This window comes from Narcine bancroftii, chromosome 6 (assembly GCF_036971445.1).
Source record: "Narcine bancroftii isolate sNarBan1 chromosome 6, sNarBan1.hap1, whole genome shotgun sequence".
Taxonomy (NCBI): Eukaryota; Metazoa; Chordata; class Chondrichthyes; order Torpediniformes; family Narcinidae; genus Narcine; species Narcine bancroftii.
The window spans coordinates 250,778,267-250,800,434 of NC_091474.1; positions in this window are offsets into that span (position 1 = coordinate 250,778,267).

The window sequence follows — 22,168 nt, forward strand, 5'->3', positions numbered from 1 at the left end:
GGGGAGATGTTCTTAACAATCATCACTGATTGAATCCTACATTAATTTGTAGGTGAGCAATCCATGATCCAATTACACAGTGGTGTGTTGAGTCCCAGATCTTGAGGTTTGTTGATCAATTTTGAGGAGATGATGATGTTGAATGTCAAACTGTAGTCTATAAGGAGCATCCTGATAAATGCATCTTTGCTGTCTAGATGTTCCAGGGCTTTGTGTAGAGCCAGTGAGATGGCATCTGCTATTGCTACGAAAGTTGAATAGTAATGGACCCATGTCACTGCTCAGACAGGATCTGATATGCTTCAACACCAGCCTTTCAAAACACTTATCACTGTTGATGGACTCTTCTTCTTTGGCTTGGCTTCGCGGACGAAGATTTATGGAGGGGGTAAAAGTCCACGTCAGCTGCAGGCTCGTTTGTGGCTGACAAGTCCGATGCGGGACAGGCAGACACGGTTGCAGCGGCTGCAGGGGAAAATTGGTTGGTTGGGTTTGGGTGTTGGGTTTTTCTTCCTTTGCCTTTTGTCAGTGAGGTGGGCTCTGCGGTCTTCTTCAAAGGAGGTTGCTGCCCGCCAAACTGTGAGGCGCCAAGATGCACGGTTTGAGGCGATATCAGCCCACTGGCGGTGGTCAATGGGGCAGGCACCAAGAGATTTCTTTAGGCAGTCCTTGTACCTTTTCTTTGGTGCACCTCTGTCACGGTGGCCAGTGGAGAGCTCGCCATATAACACGATCTTGGGAAGGCGATGGTCCTCCATTCTGGAGACATGACCCACCCAGCGCAGCTGGATCTTCAGCAGCGTGGACTCGATGCTGTCGACCTCTGCCATCTCGAGTACTTCGACGTTAGGGATGAAAGCGCTCCAATGGATGTTGAGGATGGAGCGGAGAAAACGCTGGTGGAAGCGTTCTAGGAGCCGTTTAAAGCAGCCAAATCACAGTTACCAATAAGTAGAAATTCTCCCTGGCCCACAAAAATAAAAGAATCTCAGGGTTGTATATGAATTTATGGATGTATTCAAACAATAAATTTGTACTTTGAACTTACCAATCTGCACGATTTTGGAATGTAGGAAAAAAACTGGAGTGTTAGGACAAACTCACAAGGGTAGCATGCAACTCCATATAGACAGAACCTGGGTACCTGCCATTGTGAGGCAGCTGTACTACTATGTCATCCACATTCATATGTAAAATACACCCACTTTCTCAAGAGAGGCAAGAGTGGAAGCTCATCACGTCATGGAGTGACTACATGTGGTAGATTCCCAACCACCTGTCGAGTGAGCAGCTCCTGCAATGGCAGGAGACTGCTGTGAATGAATCTGATTTGCTTCTATTGTTGAAATGCTGGAAAGCCAGTTTGAAATTTTCATATCAATCTTGTTATTTTAATTTTATTTTTATCTCAGTACATGTGACAATAAACTCTAACTCAATGGCTATAGTCATGCTGCCAGCAAGACTACTATTCTACTGAAATGGACATATTAAATACCTCTAGGCCACTTTGACTGATAATGATAATGATCAGGTTGTTGTAAAAATTCTGAACTACAGCACAGATCAGCATTGAAAGGAGCATAATTGATCAAAGATTTTCAGAATCTAATTGTCATCAGGTAAAGCAGTGAATATTTTGAAGAGGGCACAGGGAAGGTGGATAAGGTGACCACATACAAATAAATGCAGCAAAACAACTGAATCATATGTTCATGACATGATGTAGCAGAGAGTGCTTGTGGGAAGGTAAGTTTCAGCCTACTGAAATGTATAAATATTTGGGAGAAAAATTGGTAAAATTAGAGTAGATTACATACATACAGACATTTCAAAACATGTTATTTGAAATGGATGAGACATATAAGGCAATCGAACAACTGAAAAGTGGCAAAGCAGCAGGTATGGATGGAATCCCCCCAGAGGTCTGGAAGGCTGGCGGCAAAACTCTGCATGCCAAACTGCATGAGTTTTTCAAGCTTTGTTGGGACCAAGGTAAACTGCCTCAGGATCTTCGTGATGCCATCATCATCACCCTGTACAAAAACAAAGGCGAGAAATCAGACTGCTCAAACTACAGGGGAATCACGTTGCTCTCCATTGCAGGCAAAATCTTCGCTAGGATTCTACTAAATAGAATAATACCTAGTGTCGCCGAGAATATTCTCCCAGAATCACAGTGCGGCTTTCGCGCAAACAGAGGAACTACTGACATGGTCTTTGCCCTCAGATTGCTCCAAGAAAAGTGCAGAGAACAAAACAAAGGACTCTACATCACCTTTGTTGACCTCACCAAAGCCTTCGACACCGTGAGCAGGAAAGGGCTTTCGCAAATACTAGAGCGCATCGGATGTCCCCCAAAGTTCCTCAACATGATTATCCAACTGCATGAAAACCAACAAGGTCGGGTCAGATACAGCAATGAGCTCTCTGATCCCTTCTCCATTAACAATGGCGTGAAGCAAGGCTGTGTTCTCGCACCAACCTTCTTTTCAATCTTCTTCAGCATGATGCTGAACCAAGCCATGAAAGACCCCAACAATGAAGACGCTGTTTACATCCGGTACCGCACGGATGGCAGTCTCTTCAATCTGAGGCGCCTGCAAGCTCACACCAAGACACAAGAGAAACTTGTCCGTGAACTACTCTTTGCAGACGATGCCGCTTTAGTTGCCCATTCAGAGCCAGCTCTTCAGCGCTTGACGTCCTGCTTTGCGGAAACTGCCAAAATGTTTGGCCTGGAAGTCAGCCTGAAGAAAACTGAGGTCCTCCATCAGCCAGCTCCCCACCATGACTACCAGCCCCCCCACATCTCCATCGGGCACACAAAACTCAAAACGGTCAACCAGTTTACCTATCTCGGCTGCACCATTTCATCAGATGCAAGGATCGACAATGAGATAGACAACAGACTCGCCAAGGCAAATAGCGCCTTTGGAAGACTACACAAAAGAGTCTGGAAAAACAACCAACTGAAAAACCTCACAAAGATAAACGTATACAGAGCCGTTGTCATACCCACACTCCTGTTCGGCTCCGAATCATGGGTCCTCTACTGGCACCACCTACGGCTCCTAGAACGGTTCCACCAGCGTTGTCTCCGCTCCATCCTCAACATCCTTTGGAGCGCTTTCATCCCTAACGTCGAAGTACTCGAGATGGCAGAGGTCGACAGCATCGAGTCCACGCTGCTGAAGATCCAGCTGCGCTGGATGGGTCACGTCTCCAGAATGGAGGACCATCGCCTTCCCAAGATCGTGTTATATGGCGAGCTCTCCACTGGCCACCATGACAGAGGTGCACCAAAGAAAAGGTACAAGGACTGCCTAAAGAAATCTCTTGGTGCCTGCCACATTGACCACTGCCAGTGGGCTGATAACGCCTCAAACCGTGCATCTTGGCACCTCACAGTTTGGCGGGCAGCAACCTCCTTTGAAGAAGACCGCAGAGCCCACCTCACTGACAAAAGACAAAGGAGGAAAAACCCAACACCCAACCCCAACCAACCAATTTTCCCCTGCAACCGTGTCTGCCTGTCCCGCATCGGACTTGTCAGACACAAACGAGCCTGCAGCTGACGTGGACTTTTTACCCCCTCCATAAATCTTCGTCCGCGAAGCCAAGCCAAAGAAAAGAATTTGAAATACTGAAGAATTCATATTCAGTCAACTTTACAGAAACTATGGAGAATGTTATGCACATTCCACAAGAAGGTGCTAATTGAAATGATGTCATCAAATGAACTGACTGGAGACAGGTCACCTGTGCTGAACATTTTCACAAGGCTTCCGACCTTTCTGCAAGGTACTCACTCAAAGGTCAATGAGAAGTTTTGTTTACCTAAGACAACAGATGGAAGCAAAAGACTAACTCCTATTGTTTGCTGGACAAGGTGGGGGTTTTGTGGCAAGTAAGAGGGTCACATGGGCTTTCTAGCAGTTGGAAGATGAAGAGAGGGAGAGACTGAACAATCACAGCTGAAGCAAGCAGGAAAAGCTTCTTGGAACTGAAACAGAAAGCTCCAGAGGAGCAGATGGCTGGGCGTGCTATCTGAATGATGTTTCTTGGAATAAGTGGAACAGAAAGGAACTCTGTGCTGGCCTGAAAGAAAGAGGTTACCATCTGGAAAACCCTGATGAGTCAAGTTTCATCAGCTAGACCTTGAGGTGACTAATGGTGGTATCTCGGTTGTGGAAATCCTGGAACAACAAATCTCTCTCTGCAAACCCTACAAAGGACCTTCCTGAGCGGTAAACATTTACCTTTCAAGCACCAAAGCCTGGTGAACTTTATACATGTTAAATTCTGTGCACAGTATAAGAATTGCCTGCATCCAGAGAACTTGGAAGAATGAAGTGAGATTGAACTGTGAACCAAAGAACTTTTCTTAAATTTACACACACATTACGTACATGTGCGCTTAGAATTAGAAGGGGGTTAAGTTGGGATTAGTTAAGTTAATAGAGATAAGTTAAAGTTTGATTCTGTTTTCATGTTTAAAGATAATTTAAAACAACTTTTGTTTAAGTAACCATTTGTCGTGGTGAAAATCTATTGCTGATGGATTTTGGGGACCTTTGGGCTTGTAACACTGCAGATCGATTTCAATGGATTGGGTATTTGCACAGAGATATGAACAATGGCAAAAATAGGCAGATGTAGTGGCTCACCAGAGACTTAATCGAACGGGTTCAAGAGGTTCCGCATGTCATCATAACTTCACAATGTGATGACATTTCTGTTAATAAAAATGAAGTGCTAGTTAATGAAGTAGTTAAACAGGAACCATGGCTTTTATTAGCAGAAACTAGTGGTACAAAAATAATGAATGATAATGGGAGCATACACAGTTATACCTAAGGGGAGTGTCTTTAGTGGTAGAGATAATACACGTCCAATGTCAGTAAAGCAGGCTAAGCACAGTGAGAGACTGACAGCACGACACAGATTCACCACAGTTCCCCAAGACAAGCATGACTCTGTGGCAACCACCTGGTATTGTTAACATCACGCTGGGGTTCGGGCGCTTGCCACTGCCGATCTCCTTGCACTTTTCTGGGAAAATGCAATGGCCAGTCGTCGCTAATGGCTACGGAAACTGGCCACCGTAATAGCCTACTCTACAGTGACAGATTATGTTACATTTTATATTCTATATAGATGTGTTTTAAAGAAGATAAATTGTGGCAGATTTTTTTAGTGTTTGTTGGTCACATACAAATACTTCAAAACAGATCTCATTTAAAATGCCAGAACTCTGTTAAAGTCAGACAGGCTCCAGGTGCCTTTGCAAAAACTTTGAAGAATGCCCATAAGGACAAATAGGTGTTAATTGGACCTGCTGTGCAGTAATGGATTATTGTTTTGGAAAGCAACAGATGAACAAACTCAGAAGATTAGGTCCAGTACCACAGTCTGTCTTAGTACAGAATGCTGTTCTAAGAGGGTCATATGTCTTTGAGAGAGAGAGAGAGAGAAAATTCAGTTCTACAGTTCTGCAGCAGATGGCACTGGAACATGACAAGCTGGCAAGCTTGTGGAAAAAACCCATTTGAGGATGGGCTGTGAGTTTTTAGTTCAGCCTGTTCAAAGCCCTTGTGGTCCATACAAGAGGAGATGGCTGGCTGTGTAATGTTTCATTTGAAATAAGGGAAACAAAAAGAAACTCTGGTGCCCTGAAAGAAAGAGGTTATCACCTGGAAAACCCTGATGGGGCAAGTTTCTTCGGCAACACACTGAAGTGGCTGATGAATAGGAATCAGTTATGGATGTCCAACAAGCAATAAATCTCTCTCTGAAAACTGACAAGAACCTTCTTGAGCAATAACCACTTACTTTTCAAGATCAAAGCCTGGTGAAATTTCTAAATGTTAAATTCTGTTCACAGTTGTGATAGTACAGATTCTATCACCAATCCATCCGCCCCAGGGTCAGTTCTCAAAGAAGGAGTGAGTGTGATAGTACAGATTCTATCACCAATGTGTACATGTACAGATTGTAGTGTAGGATGACTGTGATTGGCTGAGAGTGTAGCCACACCTACTGGCAGATCTTAAAGGATTGCTCCTAGCCAGACCAGGTCATTCTGGACTGGTCGACCTACATGTGATATGCTCCAGTCATTTAGTTAATAAAAGCCTTGGTTTGGATCAACAAGTCTTTAGTTCTTTCAACACACTCTACAATGGTATAAGAATTGCCTGCAACCAGTGAACTTGGAGGAATGAGAAGTGAGATTGGACTGTGAATATCTTTTCTGATCTGATACACGCTTTACATATATGAGCACTTAGAATTAGAAGGGCATTAAGTTAATAGAAATAAGTTAAAGTTTGATCCTGTTCTCATATTTAAAGATAATTAAAAGCATGTCTTGGTAAATTTCTGTTGCTGCTGGGTTTTGGGGTCCTCTGGGCTCATAACATTTGTGGGAGGGGGGTGGTGTCTTTTCAGATTGAAAATTGGAGTTTTGGGATTTTAAACTTTTGGAGTTTGTATGATTTATTAGTCCATTGGTTTTTTCCAAGCTAATTAAAACGTGTGTGTGGAAAACAGCATCAATAATTTATGGAGGGGGTAAAAGTCCACGTCAGCTGCAGGCTCGTTTGTGGCTGACAAGTCCGAAGCGGGACAGGCAGACACGGTTGCAGCGGCTGCAGGGGAAAATTGGTTGGTTGGGGTTGGGTGTTGGGTTTTTCCTCCTTTGCCTTTTGTCAGTGAGGTGGGCTCTGCGGTCTTCTTCAAAGGAGGTTGCTGCCCGCCAAACTGTGAGGCGCCACCTCACTGACAAAAGGCAAAGGAGGAAAAACCCAACACCCAACCCCAACCAACCAATTTTCCCCTGCAGCCGCTGCAACCGTGTCTGCCTGTCCCGCATCGGACTTGTCAGCCACAAACGAGCCTGCAGCTGACGTGGACTTTTACCCCCTCCATAAATCTTCGTCCGCGAAGCCAAGCCAAAGAAGAAGAAAAGATGTTAGTACATTTTTGTCATAACCATCACCTGCGGAGCTGCTGAGCAAAAGAAAAGAGGAACTGATGGTTATTTCTAAGGCATTAAAGCTGTCGGAAGTCAAGCAATGGATGAGGAAAATACAAATACAGAGCATTATAGTGAAATATATAGGTGAGGAAGACTTAGATAATATTTTTTTTTTGGTTTTTTTTTATTTTTTATTTTTCACACTATAATCCATATTGATCAAGATACATACATTTTCCTTCTTAAATATATACAGTGTCTTTTTCTCCCCCCCTTTCCTCCTCCCCTCCCTCCCTCCCCTCCCCTCCCATTTATTTAAAGTTCAGAATATAAGATACATTAAACCCGTCATACAATGTGGTCACTCAATAAAAATAAACAAGAAATTCCACTGAGTCAGTTCTTTTCATTCTCTTCTCCTTCTATCATTTTAGGTGGTAGATGTCCACGGTAGGTTTTCTCTATTGTGTTTCATGTATGGCTCCTATATTTGTTCAAATATTGTAATGTTATTTCTTAAATTATAGGTTATTTTTTCTAATGGAATACATTTATTCATTTCTATATACCATTGTTGTATTCTCAAATTATTTTGTAATTTCCAGGTTGACATAATACATTTTTTTGCCACAGCTAGGGCTATCATAACAAATCTTTTTTGTGCTCCATCCAAATCGAGTCCAAATTCTTTGTTTTTTATGTTACTTAGGAGGAAGATCTCTGGGTTTTTTGGTATATTGCATTTTGTGATTTTATTTAATATCTGGTTAGATAATATATTGCTGACGAAGACTTGGATAATTTTCCAGAGGATAGATCGTTGAATTGCAATTGGAATTGGAGAAATTGAGGGTGGTGGAAGTAAAGAGAGAAACGGAACTTTGAGTTGCAGAAAAAACAGAATGAGACAGAGGAGGCTGAAAAATAAAAAGAGGATGAAAAACGAAGGAAATAGGAGTTAGAGGGAGCTGAAAAACAGGGAGGATGATGAAAGACAAAGAAAATATGACAGAACAGATTGAAAGGGACAGATGGCTTCAATTAGAGAAGTTAAAAATTGAGATGGAGGGAGGTAAGAGAATTGAGGCTGTAACTCCTGGGGAGAGGTTTTTGGCTAGTAGAGAGGTAAATCTAGTGCCTTCTTTTGATGAGGAGATATAGATCCATATTTTCAGTTTTTTGAAAAGGTTGCTGAGAGCACAAGATGGCCAAAAGAAAAATGGCCTCTTTTGCTCCAAAGTGCATTGAAGAGAAAAGCACAAATTGGATCCTCTAGTTTGACTACAGAGCAAGTGGCAATTTTTGAAACAGTTAAACAATCAGTATTGAAAGCTTATGAGTTGGTTCCTGAAGCAGATAGACAAAAATTTAAGAGTTTGCTGAAAACATGGAACTAATCTTATATGAATTTTGCTCTGAGAAAATCCGTATGTTTTGACCATTGGTTTGCATAAAAAGGAATAAATAATAATTTTGACAGATTAAGAGATTTAATATTAATTGGGGAAATTGAAAGGTGAGTTCCAAATGAAATTAAATACCTGGATGAGAGAGACATGGGGATGTGGTAGCAAATGGCAAGGTTAGTGGATGAATATTCCCTGATGCTCAAAAACAAATTTCAACATAGTAAGCCTTTTCAGAGGGTTAATGTGGAGCAGCCTGAAATTAAGTCTGGGGAGAATTTTTGTTCTGCTTTGGGGGGGTGGGGGGAAGGGGATGATTCAACTGCCAACTCTTCTGAAGTCATCGGCCACTTGTACCGTTTGTCACCCCTGTGTAATTGAGGGAGGTAATACGCTTATATTGTTGTAGTTTTTTTTGGGGGGTGGAGGGTTTGATATTATGGGGTTTCTCTGCTTTACTTTTTTGTCTTCTAAGGAGTTTTTTTAATTTTGTGAGCCATGTGGGGTGCCTTACCTCCGTGGGAGATATAAATTGTTATGGCTAATTTGAATTTTGCAACTTTTAATGTTAGTGGGCTTAATAACCTGATTATTTTTTATTTGGGTGTTAGCTTATGTTGTTACGAGCCCAAAGGACCCCAAAACCTAACAGTAATAGGCATTCACCAAGACAAGTGGTTTTTAAAACAAAAGTTTTTTTTAATCAACTTTAAACATGAAAACAGAATCAAACTTTAACTTATCTCTATACTTAACTAACTCAAATTAAATCCTTCTAATCCTAAGGGCACAGGTATGTAATCTGTGTGTAAATTTAAGAAAAGTTCTTTGGTTCACAGTTCAATCTCACTTCTCATTCTTCCAAGTTCTCTGGATGCAGGCAATTCTTATACTGTGCACAGAATTTAACATGTATAAAGTTCAAAACCCCCCACCTTCTTCAGCAAATAACAGGAGTTCTTCTCTTTGGTCAAGATGTTCTCTTAGATAAACAAAACCAAGGAGTTGTAACACAAGCTATGATGAAGAAACACACACCCACCACGTTGGATGTCTGCAACGAATGCTCTATTCAAATCCCGTGCGCGCCCCTTTATGGGCAGCATGAGCTTACCCACCACGTACATGGTGACATCATAATGGCTGCCCAAGACGCGCACAGGGCTGCAAGCATGAGGTAGGGAGAACCCATGATGGCGCCATCTTTTTATGGCTGCTCCGCCATGCGGCAGTACAAGTGGGGCCAGTTCACCACAAGAGAATGTGCTGCCACACAAACCCCACCCCGCCCCCCCAGAACCAGCTTACGCGTCTCGCTGCTTGGGCGGGCAGCCCCGGTGTTTGGGCAAAGCCATTTGCACTGGCCGTGATAGGTCCAAGTGTGCTGCTTTCAGGCGGTCCACAGTGAACAGTTCATTTATCCCCTCTATGTCCAAAGTAAAAGTCTTGCCAGACCGCTGGAGGACCTTATACGTGCCCTCGTACGGGTGCTGCAAAGGTGCTGTGTGCAGTCCGCACCGAACAAAGACGAATTCTGCTGAGTCCAGCTCTTTGGGAAGATGGGTCAGTCGTGCGCCATGATACATGGGCAGTTGGGGGGGGGGCCAGTGAGGAGAGCTTACTATGGTAATACGCTAACAGGTTCGTGTGAGCACACGTAGAGCTGGGTTCTGGGCCAAAGAACTCACCGGGTAATGAGAGTGGCGTAACGTATACCAGTTCTGCAGATGACACCTGTAGGTCCTCCTTGGATGCTGTTCTGATGCCAAGGAGGACCCGGGAGTAGTTTGTCTGCCCAACCAGGGCCTGTGAGGTGAGCCATGAGGGCTCTCCACCAAACCATTTGCTTGTGAGTGGTAGGCTGTGGTGTGGTGGAGTTTAACCCCCAGGAGTTCGCCAGTTGAGACCAGAGGGCAGAGGTGAACTGGGCACCTCGGTCGCTGGTGATGTGTGAACCTTGTGATCCAGTGGCTAACTAGATTCCTGGTGCACGTCTCACCGGAAGCCTCCTTTTTTTTTTTCACACCATAAATCACAATAGCCATGATATACACTTTTTCTTTTTCACACATTTACAGTGACTTTTTCTCCCCCCCCCCTCCTCCCAACCCACCCTCCCTACCTCTCCCCTCCCGTCCATTTAAGGTATACAATCTAGGATACATTAAACCAGTCAGACAATGTTGTCATTCAATAAAAATACACCAGAAATTCTACTGAGTCCATTCTTTTCATTTCCTTTTCCTTCCATTAACTTAGGTAATGATTGTCCCCGGTAGGTTTTCGCTATTGTATTTAATGTAAGGCTCCCATATTTGTTAGAATATTTCAATATTATTTCTTAAACTATATGTTATTTTTTCTAATGGAATACATTTATTCATTTCTATATACCATTGTTGTATTTTCAAATTATCTTCCAATTTCCAGGTTGACATAATACATTTTTTTGCTACGGCTAGGGCTATCTTAACAAATCTTTTTTGTGCATCTTCCAAGTCAATTCCAAATTCTTTATTTTTTATGTTACTTAGGAGAAAGATCTCTGGATTCTTTGGTATATTGTTTTCTGTTATTTTATTTAATATCTGATTGAGATCATCCCAAAATTTTTCTACTCTCTCACATGTCCAGATTGCATGAATTGTTGTTCCCCTTTCTTTTTTACATCGAAAACATCTATCAGATACTGTTGGGTCCCATTTATTTAACTTTTGCAGTGTAATGTATAGTCTGTGTAACCAATTATATTGTATCATACGCAGTCTCGTATTTATTGTATTTCTCATCGTTCCAGAACATAATTTCTCCCATGTTTCCTTTTTTATCTTTATATTTAAATCTTGTTCCCATTTTTGTTTAGTTTTACCATTTGTTTCCTCATTCTCCTTTTCTTGCAGTTTAATATACATATTTGTTATAAATCTTTTGATTAACATTGTATCTGTAATCACATATTCAAGGTTACTTCCCTCTGGTAAACTCAAATTGCTTCCTAATTTATCTTTCAAGTAGGATCTCAGTTGGTAATATGCCAGCGCTGTATCTCCAGTTATATTGTACTTATCTCTCATTTGTTCAAAGGATAAGAATCTACTTCCTGAAAAACAATTTTCTATTCTTTTAATCCCTTTTTTTTCCCATTTTCTAAAGGAAAGGTTGTCTATTGTAAAAGGGAGTAGCTTATTTTGCGCCATTATTAGTTTTGGTATTTGATAATTTGTTTTATTTCTTTCTACATGAATCTTCTTCCATATATTGAGGAGATGATGTAATACTGGAGAAGTTCTATGTTGTACCAATTTTTCGTCCCATTTATATAATATGTGTTCAGGTACCTTTTCCCCTATTTTATCTAATTCTAGTCTCGTCCAGTCTGGTTTTTCCCTTGTTTGATAAAAATCTGATAGGTACCTTAATTGTGCGGCTCTATAATAATTTTTGAAGTTTGGCAATTGTAAGCCTCCTTGTTTATACCATTCTGTTAATTTATCTAGTGCTATCCTCGGTTTCCCCCCTCTCCATAAAAATCTCCTTATTATTTTCTTTAACTCTTTGAAGAATTTTTCTGTCAGTTGTATTGGTAATGCCTGAAATAAGTATAGTATCCTTGGAAAAATGTTCATTTTAATACAGTTTATCCTTCCTATCAGTGTTAGTGGTAGCTCTTTCCAATGCTCTAAATCGTCCTGTAATTTTTTCATTAGTGGACTGTAATTGAGTTTATATAATTGGCCTAGATTTTTGTTTATTTGCACACCTAGGTATCTTATTGCCTGCATTTGCCATCTGAATGGGGATTCCTCCTTAAATTTTGAGAAATCCGCGTTATTCATAGGCATTGCTTCACTTTTATTTACGTTTATCTTGTATCCCGACACTTCTCCATATTCCTTCAATTTCTTATATAGTTCTTTTATTGATAGTTCTGGTTCTGTTAAGTACACTATCACATCATCCGCAAATAGACTGATTTTATATTCCCTGTCTTTTATTTTTATTCCTTTTATATTATTATCTATTCTTATCGATTCTGCTAGTGGTTCTATAGCTAGCGCAAACAATAATGGTGATAGTGGGCATCCCTGCCGCGTTGACCTGCTTAAGTTAAATTGCTTTGATACATGTCCATTTACTGTTACTTTCGCTAATGGTCCCTTATATAATGCTTTAATCCAATTAATATACTTCTCCGGTAAACTGAATTTTTGCAATACTTTGAACAAGTAATTCCATTCTACTCTGTCGAAGGCATTCTCTGTGTCTAAAGCAACTGCTACTGCCGGTGCTTTATTTCCTTCTACTGCATGAATTAAGTTAATAAATTTACAAATATTGTCTGTTGTGCGTCTTTTTTTGATAAATCCAGTTTGGTCTAAATTTACCATTTTCGGTACCTGTTCTGCTAATCTGTTTGCTAATAGTTTAGCTATTATCTTATAATCTGTGTTTAGCAGAGATATTGGTCTATATGACGCTGGTGAGAGTGGATCTTTCCCTTGTTTTAGTATCACTGTAATTATTGCTGTTTTACATGAATCTGGTAAGTTTTGTGTCTCATCAATCTGGTTGATTACATCCAGGAGGGGCGGTATTATTAGATCTTTAAATGTTTTGTAGAATTCTATTGGGAGTCCATCCTCTCCTGGTGTCTTATTATTTGGTAAATTTTTTATTATCTCTTGTATTTCTACTGTTCCAAATGGTTCTGTTAATTTATTTTGTTCCTCTATTTGTAGTTTTGGTAGTTCAATTTTAGTTAGATATTCATCTATTTTCCCTTCTTTCCCTTCGTTTTCAGTTCGGTGTAATTGTTCATAGAATTCTCTGAAGTTTTCCTTAATTTCTTTTGGATTATATGTAATTTGTTTGTCTTTTTTCCTTGTTGCCAATACCATTTTCTTAGTTTGCTCTGTCTTAAGCTGCCATGCTAAGATTTTGTGTGTTTTTTCACCTAGTTCATAATATTTCTGTTTTGTCTTCATTATATTCTTCTCCACCTTATATGTTTGTAATGTTTCATATTTTATTTTTTTTATCCGCCAATTCTCTTCTTTTGGTTGTATCTTCCTTTATTTCTAATTTTTTTTCTATGTTTATTATTTCCCTTTCCAACTGCTCTGTTTCCTGATTATAGTCCTTCTTCATCTTGGTTGCATAACTTATTATTTGTCCTCTAATGAATGCTTTCATTGCGTCCCATAGTATAAACTTATCTTCCACTGATTCCGTATTTACTTCAAAGTACATTTTTAATTGTTTTTCAATAAATTCTCTAAAATCCTGTCTTTTAAGTAGCATGGGGTTTAATCTCCATCTATACATTCTTGGAGGGATGTCCTCTAGCTTTACTGTCAGTATTAAGGGTGAATGGTCCGATAGCATTCTCGCTTTATATTCTGTTTTTCTTACTCTATCCTGCATACTAGCTGATAACAAAAATAGGTCTATTCTTGAGTATGTTTTATGTCTAGTCGAGTAGTATGAGTATTCCTTTTCTTTTGGGTTTTGTTTCCTCCATATGTCCACAAGTTTCATTTCTTGCATTGATTTAATTATAAATTTGGTTACTTTGTTCTTCCTGTTAATTTTTTTCCCCGTTTTATCCATATTTGGATCCAAATTCAGATTGAAATCCCCTCCTATTAGTATGTTCCCTTGCGTATTAGCTACCTTCAAAAAGATATCTTGCATAAACTTTTGATCTTCTTCGTTAGGTGAATATATATTAAGTAGATTCCAAAGCTCCGAATATATCTGACATTTTATCATAACATATCTCCCTGCTGGATCTATTATTTCCTCTTCTATTTTAAATGGCACATTTTTGCTAATTAATATAGCCACTCCTCTTGCTTTTGAATTATACGATGCTGCTGTTACATGTCCTACCCAATGTCTCTTTAATTTCTTGTGCTCCAATTCAGTTAAGTGTGTTTCTTGGACAAATGCTATATCTATTTTTTCCTTTTTCAGTAAATTTAGTAGTTTCTTCCTTTTAATTTGGTTATGTATTCCATTAATATTTAAAGTCATATAGTTCAGCGTAGCCATTTTATATTTTGTTTATCTTCTCTTTCCGTTTTTCCATCATTACCTTTCCTCCTTTTCCATTTCTGTTTTCTTATTTTCAACTCTTTACCAGACAACATTCCTACAACATCCAACATTTTCCTTATTCTCCTATTTCTATCTTCTTTATCCCCAATCTCCCCTTCCCCTCCTGAGTTGTCCTTTATCCCTTGTCGGACAACCAGATCTCCCCTCTCCATTTGGATTTGCGAATCCACTCGCAAGCGTCAACTGATTTTGCAGTGACCGCTCTTTTCCCCCACCCAGCCCCCCCAGAAAAGATTTCACTTTTCATATGTCATAAAGGTCACTCTTTTAATTCCCTCCTTATTCTCTCTATTCCATTACCTTCCCTTATTAATTCTTGTCTATACTATCTATGTTTTCCTCTAATTACAGATACTTTCACGTATGCCCATTGTCTCTATTCACTCTTATACCCCTTTACCCGCATACATATCAATCGTGGTCATTTTTACCCTCATTACCCGTCTTCATCCCTCAGTCTATTTTTGTCTTTACCCACATATATATCAATCGTGATCATTTTTACCCTCATTACCCGTCTTCATCCCTCAGTCTATTTTTGTCTTTACCCACATATATATCAATCGTGATCATTTTTACTCTCATTACCCGTCTTCATCCCTCAGTCTATTTTTGTAATTGTTCTGCAAATTTTCGTGCTTCTTCTGGATCCGAGAACAGTCTGTTTTGTTGTCCTGGAATAAATATTTTCAATACCGCAGGATGCTTCAGTGTAAATTTATATCCTTTCTTCCATAAAATCGCTTTTGCTGTATTGAACTCTTTTCTCTTCTTTAGGAGTTCAAAGCTTATATCTGGATAAATGAAGATTTTTTGCCCTTTATACTCCAGTGGTTTGTTGCCCTCTCTTACTTTTTCCATTGTCTTCTCCAGTACCTTTTCTCTTGTAGTATATCTTAGGAATTTTACTACAATAGATCTTGGTTTTTGTTGTGGTTGTGGTTTAGGGGCCAATGCTCTATGTGCCCTTTCTATTTCCATTTCTTGCTGTAGTTCTGGACATCCTAGGGCCTTAGGGATCCATTCTTTTATAAACTCCCTCATATTCTTGCCTTCTTCATCTTCCTTAAGGCCCACTCTCTTTATGTTATTTCTTCTGTTATAATTTTCCATTATATCTATTTTTTGGGCTAGTAATTCTTGTGTCTCTTTCGTTTTTTTATTAGATTCCTCCAATTTCTTTTTTAAGTCTTCTACCTCCATTTCTGCTGCTATTGCCCGTTCTTCCATCTTGTCCATTTTTTTCCCCATTTCTGTTAAGGTCATATCCATTTTATTTATTTTCTTTTCTGTGTTGTTTATTCTTCTTCTTAAATCATTGAATTCCTGTGTTTGCCATTCTTTAAATGACTCCATGTATCCTCTAACAAGAGCAAGTATATCCTTTACCTTGCATTTCCCTTTATCTATTTCACTGTATTCTTCCTCTTCTTCTTTCTCTGGGTTGGCTATCTGTTGTTTCTTTGATGCCCTTTCCTCCTCTTCTTTCTTGTTTCCATTGTCTTCTGTGGTCTCTTCTTGCTGCAGGTGTTCTGCAGCTGTCGTTGCCGGCTGTGGAGATCGACTCCCCAGCTGGTCCCCCCTCCCGTCGGTGTGTTTTTTTTCATGCGCGGTTGCGCACTTTTACTCGGCTCTGTGAGCCATTGATGTAGTTCTTTTTCCACCGACCTGAGGTAGTGGGCTCCTCTCTCCACAGCGGGCCTCTTCGGACAGGTAAGGCCTTCACCTTTTTCCTCCGTTGTCTTCTCTTCCTCTCTTCTTTCCGTTGATTTTGATTTTTCTCCTTTTGTCTCCATCTTCTTTCCACCTTTATACTCACTTTTCTTTAACTTGTATTTCTGTGCCTTTGTATTTTCTCTTGTTTTTCCCGACTTTTCTGGAGAGGGCTGGAGTTCACCGTCCGGCCACTACTCCATCACGTGACTCCTCACCGGAAGCCTCCTTGATGGGAATGGTTTCCGGCCATCGCATGGTCCGGTCAACCACTGTGAGCAGGTAGTGTGCCTACCTGGACACTGGTAGGGGGCCCATGATGTTGACATGGATGTGTTGGAATCTCTTAACTGCCGGGTCAAACTGCTGGATCGGGGCCTGCGTATGCTGGTGGACCTTGGTGAAGCTCCTCGCCATCTCGGCCACTTCCTTCTTGAGGCGATGCACCACCATACGCACCGATGTCTTCACCGAAGGGTGAGTCAGGTCGTGGACTAAGGTGGAAGCTCGTGACCTCCAATGCAGCGGGACTACTGGGCGCAGTGAATCGGTAGAGACGTCGCAGAGCAGTGTGTCCGGGCTGTTCGGCAACTGAATGTCCTGGAAGTTGAGCCCTGAAATGGCGGTCCAGGGGGCCTGCGTCTCTGCGTCCTCCTTCTGTGCTTGCACCAGTTGGGTGTAGTGTAGGCCGGGGGCAAGGGAGTTGATTGACGGTGAGGAGAGCGCATCCACCACGACGTTGTCTCTACCTGCTTTGTGCCGGATGTCAGTGGTGAACTCAGACACGTAGGAAAGATGGCGTTGCTGGCAGGCTGACCATGGATCCTTGGCAATCGCGAGAGACTGTGTGAGGGGCTTGTGGTCCGTGACACGGTGAATGGTCTACCCTCCAGGAAATATCAGAAGTGCCGAATGGCCAGGTACAGCACCAGGAATTCCCAGTCGAAAGCGCTGCTGAAATAGGCCAGTGGGCGCCACTGTCCATTAATCCACTGTTCGAGTACACCCCCTACTGCCGTGGCTGAAGCACTGACTGAGAGCGCAGTGTGTGCCGACAGGCATGGGTGGACCAATAAGGTGGGGCTAGCTAGGACATCATTCGTTGCCGTGAAAGCACTCTCTGCCTCCTCTGACCAGACCAGAACCTTATTTTTGGCAGTGATCAAAGCAAAAAGTGGTCGCATGATTGGGCGTCGTCGTGGATGAAACGACGATAAAAATCTACCATCCCTACGAATTCTTGCAGGCCCTTGAGGGTGGTGGGTTTGGGGAACTGCTGAACAGCTGAGACTTTCTCTGGTGGGTGGGTGGCTCCTGCTGCCGAGATGTTGTGCCCTAGGAACTACAGTGTCTGTCTGCCGAACTGGCAATTGGCCACGTTGACTGTGAGGGCGAATTCTGCCAGGCAGGCAAACAAGGTGCGGAGATGGGCCTTGTGCTCCTCGTGGTCATGGCTGGCAATCAGGATATCATCGAGGTAAATAAACACAAAGTCCAAATCCCTACCCATTGCATCCATGAGGCGCTGAAAAGTTTGGGCCACGTTCTTGAGCCCAAAGGGCATGCGCAAGAATTCAAAGAGGCCAAAGGGAGTTATGATCACTGTCTTACCAATATCCTCGGGATGGACTGGAATATGGTGATAGCCCCGCACCAGGTCGACTTTCGAAAAGACCTGGGCACCGTGGAGGTTGGCCGTAAAGTCCTGAATGTGGGGAGTCAGGTACCTGTCTGGCGTGGTTATGTCGTTCAGGAGTCGGTAATCTCCGCACGGTCTCCAGCCCCCGGATGAATTGGGGGCCATGTGAAGATGGGATGCCTAGGGGTTGTCCAAGCAGCAGACTATACCCAACTCCTGCAGGCGAGAGAACACCTCATGGCTAGCAGCAGCTTCTCGGGCGGAAGTTGCCGAGCCTTGGCATGCAGCAGGAGGCCTTGCATGGAGATGTGGTGGTATATGGGTGGAGTCACGTGATGGAGTAGTGGCCGGTCGGGGAACTCCAGCCCTCTCTGGAAAAGTTTAAAAAAAACAGAGAAAAAACAAAGGCACAAGCACAAAAACTAAAATAAAGTGAAAATAAAGGTGTGGAGAAAATGGCAGCGAAGAAAGAAAAGCCAAAAGCAACGGGAAGAAGAGAAGAAGAAAAAACGTCGGAAGAAGAAGGTGAAGGCTTTACCTGTCCGAGAAGGCCCACTGTGGAGAGAGAAGCCCGCTCCCTCAGGTCAGTTGAAGCCCCGAGCTCGGGACTACAAAAATGGCTCATGGAGCCAAACAAAAGTGCGCAACTGCGCATGCGCGACTCCTCGCGCATGCGTGATGCGCAAGACAAAAAAGAACAGTGACGGGAGGGGAGACCAGCTGAGGAGTTGATCTCCACAGCTGAAATTGACAACCACAACAAAGCAGCAAGAGGAGAACATAGAAAATAACGAGAACAAGAAAGAGAGTAAAAAGAAATCAAAGAAACAACAGATGACCAAACCAGAGGAAGAAGACCAGCAGCAAGACACTTCTAATAAAAATAAGAAGACCAAAAATACTCACAAGATAAAACAAACAACCCAACAAGAAAACCAGAAGAGACAAAGGTAAAGGACACAGATCCTGGAGTGGACTCAAAAGAAGAAGAGGAAGAACACAGAGAAATGGAAGAAGAAGGGAAGGGCAAGTACAGGGATATATATTTTTTAAAGAATATATGGAATCAATAAAAGAATGGCAATCACAAGAATTCAGTGAAATAAAAAGAAGAGTAAAAAGTACAGAAGAAAAAATGAATAGATTAGAGATGATCATGTCAGATATAGGAAAAAGAGTGGACGAGGTGGAAGAATGAGAAACAGCCATTGAAATGGAAGTAGATGACTTAAAAAAGAAATTAGAAGAATCTAATAAAAAAGTTAAAGAGACACAAGAGCTGTTAGCTCAGAAGATAGATATAATGGAAAATTATAATAGAAGAAACAATATAAAGATAGTGGGCCTTATGAAGATTAAAATCTTTTCTGGGGGGGCTGGGTGGGGAAGAATTACGCTTGACGCTTGCGAGTGATTTCGCAAATCCAAATGGAGAGGGGAGATGTGGTTGCCCAACAAGGGACAAAGGGCAACTCAGGAAGGGGAGGGGATAGTGGGGTTAAAGGAATTTTAGATAGGAGAATAAGGGAAATATTTTATGTTTTAGAAATGTTGTCTTATAATGTGTTCAAAAAAAGAAAGCAGAAATGGATAAGAAGGAAAGGTGATGATGAGAAAATGGAAAGGAAAGATAAATAAAGTATGAAATGGCTATGTTGAACTATATGACTTTAAATATTAATGGAAAACATAACCAAATCAAAAGGAAGAAACTGTTAAATTTACTGAAAAAAGAAAAAATTGATATAGCATTCATACAAGAGATACACTTAACTGAAGTGGAACACAAGAAATTAAAGAGAGATTGGATAGGACATGTAACAGTAGCATCATATAATTCAAAAGCTAGAGGAGCAGCTATATTAATCAGTAAAAATGTACCAATCAAAAAAGAAGAGGAAATAATAGATCCATCAGGGAGATATGTAATGATAAAATGTCAGATATATTCGGAGTTTTGGAATTTACTCAATGTATATTCACCTAATGAAGAAGATCAAAAATGTATGCAAGATATCTTTTTGAAGACAGCAGACACGCAAGGGAACATACTAATAGGAGTGGATTTCAATCTTAATTTGGATTCAAACATGGATAAAACTGGAAAAAAAATTAATAGAAAGAACAAAGTAACCAAATTTATAATTAAATCAACGCAAGAAATGCAAAATTTTTGGATATATGGAGGAAACAATACCCAAAGGAAAAAGAATATTCATATTATTTGGGCAGACATAAAACATACTCAAGAATAGACCTATTCGTGTTATCAGCTCACATGCAAGAGAGAGTTAGGAAAACAGAATATAAAGCTAGACTATTATCGGACCACTCACCCCTGTTATTGACAATAGGACATGCCACCAAGAATGTATAGATGGAGATTAAACTCCATGCTACTTAAAAGGCAGGATTTTAGAGAATTAATTGAAAAACAAATTAAAATGTACTTTGAAATAAATACGGAATCAGTGAAAGATAAGTTTATACTATGGGACGCAATGAAATCGTTCATCAGAGGGCAAATAATAAGTTATGTAACTAAGATGAAGAAGGACTACAACCAGGAAACAGAACAGTTGGAAAGGGAAATAGCAAATATAGAAAAATAATTAGCAATGAAGGAAGACACAACTAAAAGAAGAGAATTGGCAGATAAAAAAATAAAATGTGAAACACTACAAACATATAAGGTGGAGAAGAACATAATGAAGACAAAACAGAAATATTATGAAATAGGAGAAAAAACGCACAAAATTCTAGCGTGGCAGCTTAAGACAGAACAAACTAAGAGAATGGTATTGGCATTAAGGAAAAAAGACAAACAAATCACATATAATCCAACGGAGATTAATGAAAACTTCAGAGAATTCTACGAACAACTATATCAAACTGAAAACGAAGGGAAAGAAGATAAAATAGATGAATTTTTAACTAAAATTGAACTACCGAAATTACAAACAGAGGAACAAAATAAATTAACAAAACTATTTGAAATAGAAGAAATACAGGAGATAATAAAAAAACTACCGAACAATAAAACACCAGGAGAGGATGGATTCCCAACAGAATTCTATAAAACATTTAAAGATTTATTAATTCCGCCCCTCCTGGAAGTAATCAACCAGATTGATAAAACACAAAGCTTACCAGATTCATGCAAAACAGCAATAATTACAGTAATACCAAAGACAGGGAAAGATCCACTCACACCAGTGTCATATAGACCAATATCTTTCTTTAACACAGATTATAAGATAATAGCTAAACTATTAGCAAACAGATTAGCCGACTATGTACCAAAAATAGTAAATCTAGATCAAACTGGATTTATTAAAAAAAGACGAACAACAGGCAATATCTGTAAATTTATTAACTTAATTCATGCAGTAGAAGGAAATAAAGCTCCAACAGTAGCGGTTGCTTTAGACGCAGAGAAGGCCTTTGACAGAGTAGAATGGAATTATTTATTCAAAGTACTACAAAAATTCAGCTTACCAGAGAAATATATTAATTGGATTAAAGCATGATATAAGGGGCCATTGGCGAAAGTGACAGTAAATGTATATATATCAAAACAATTTAACTTAAGCAGATCAACAAGGCAGGGATGCCCACTATCTCCTTTATTGTTCGCATTAGCCATAGATCTACTAGCAGAACTGATAAGAACAGAAAATAAAATAAAAGGGATAAAAATAAAAGACAAGGAATATAAAATCAGTCTATTTGCAGATTACATTATAATATACTTAGCAGAACCAGAAATATCAATAAAAAAATTACATAGGAATATGGAGAAGTGTCGGGGTACAAGATTAACGCAAATAAAAGTGAAGCAATGCCTATGAATAATGCGGATTTCTCAAAATTTAAGAAGGAATCACCATTTAGATGGCAAATGCAAGCAATAAGATACCTAGGTGTACAAATAAACAAAAATCTCGGCCAACTATATAAACTCAATTATTATCCACTAATGAAAAAATTACAGGACGATTTAGAGCATTGGAAAGATTTACCACTAACACTAATAGGAAGGATAAACTGTATTAAAATGAACATTTTTCCAAGGATATTATACTTATTTCAGGCATTGCCAATACAACTGACAGAGAAATTCTTCAAGGAGTTAAAGAAAATAATAAGGAAATTTTTATGGAAAGGGGGGAAACCGAGGATAGCACTAGATAAATTAACAGAATGGTATAAACAAGGAGGATTACAACTGCCAAACTTTAAAAATTATTATAGAGCCGCACAATTAAGATACCTATCAGATTTTTATCAAACAAGGGAAAAGCCAGA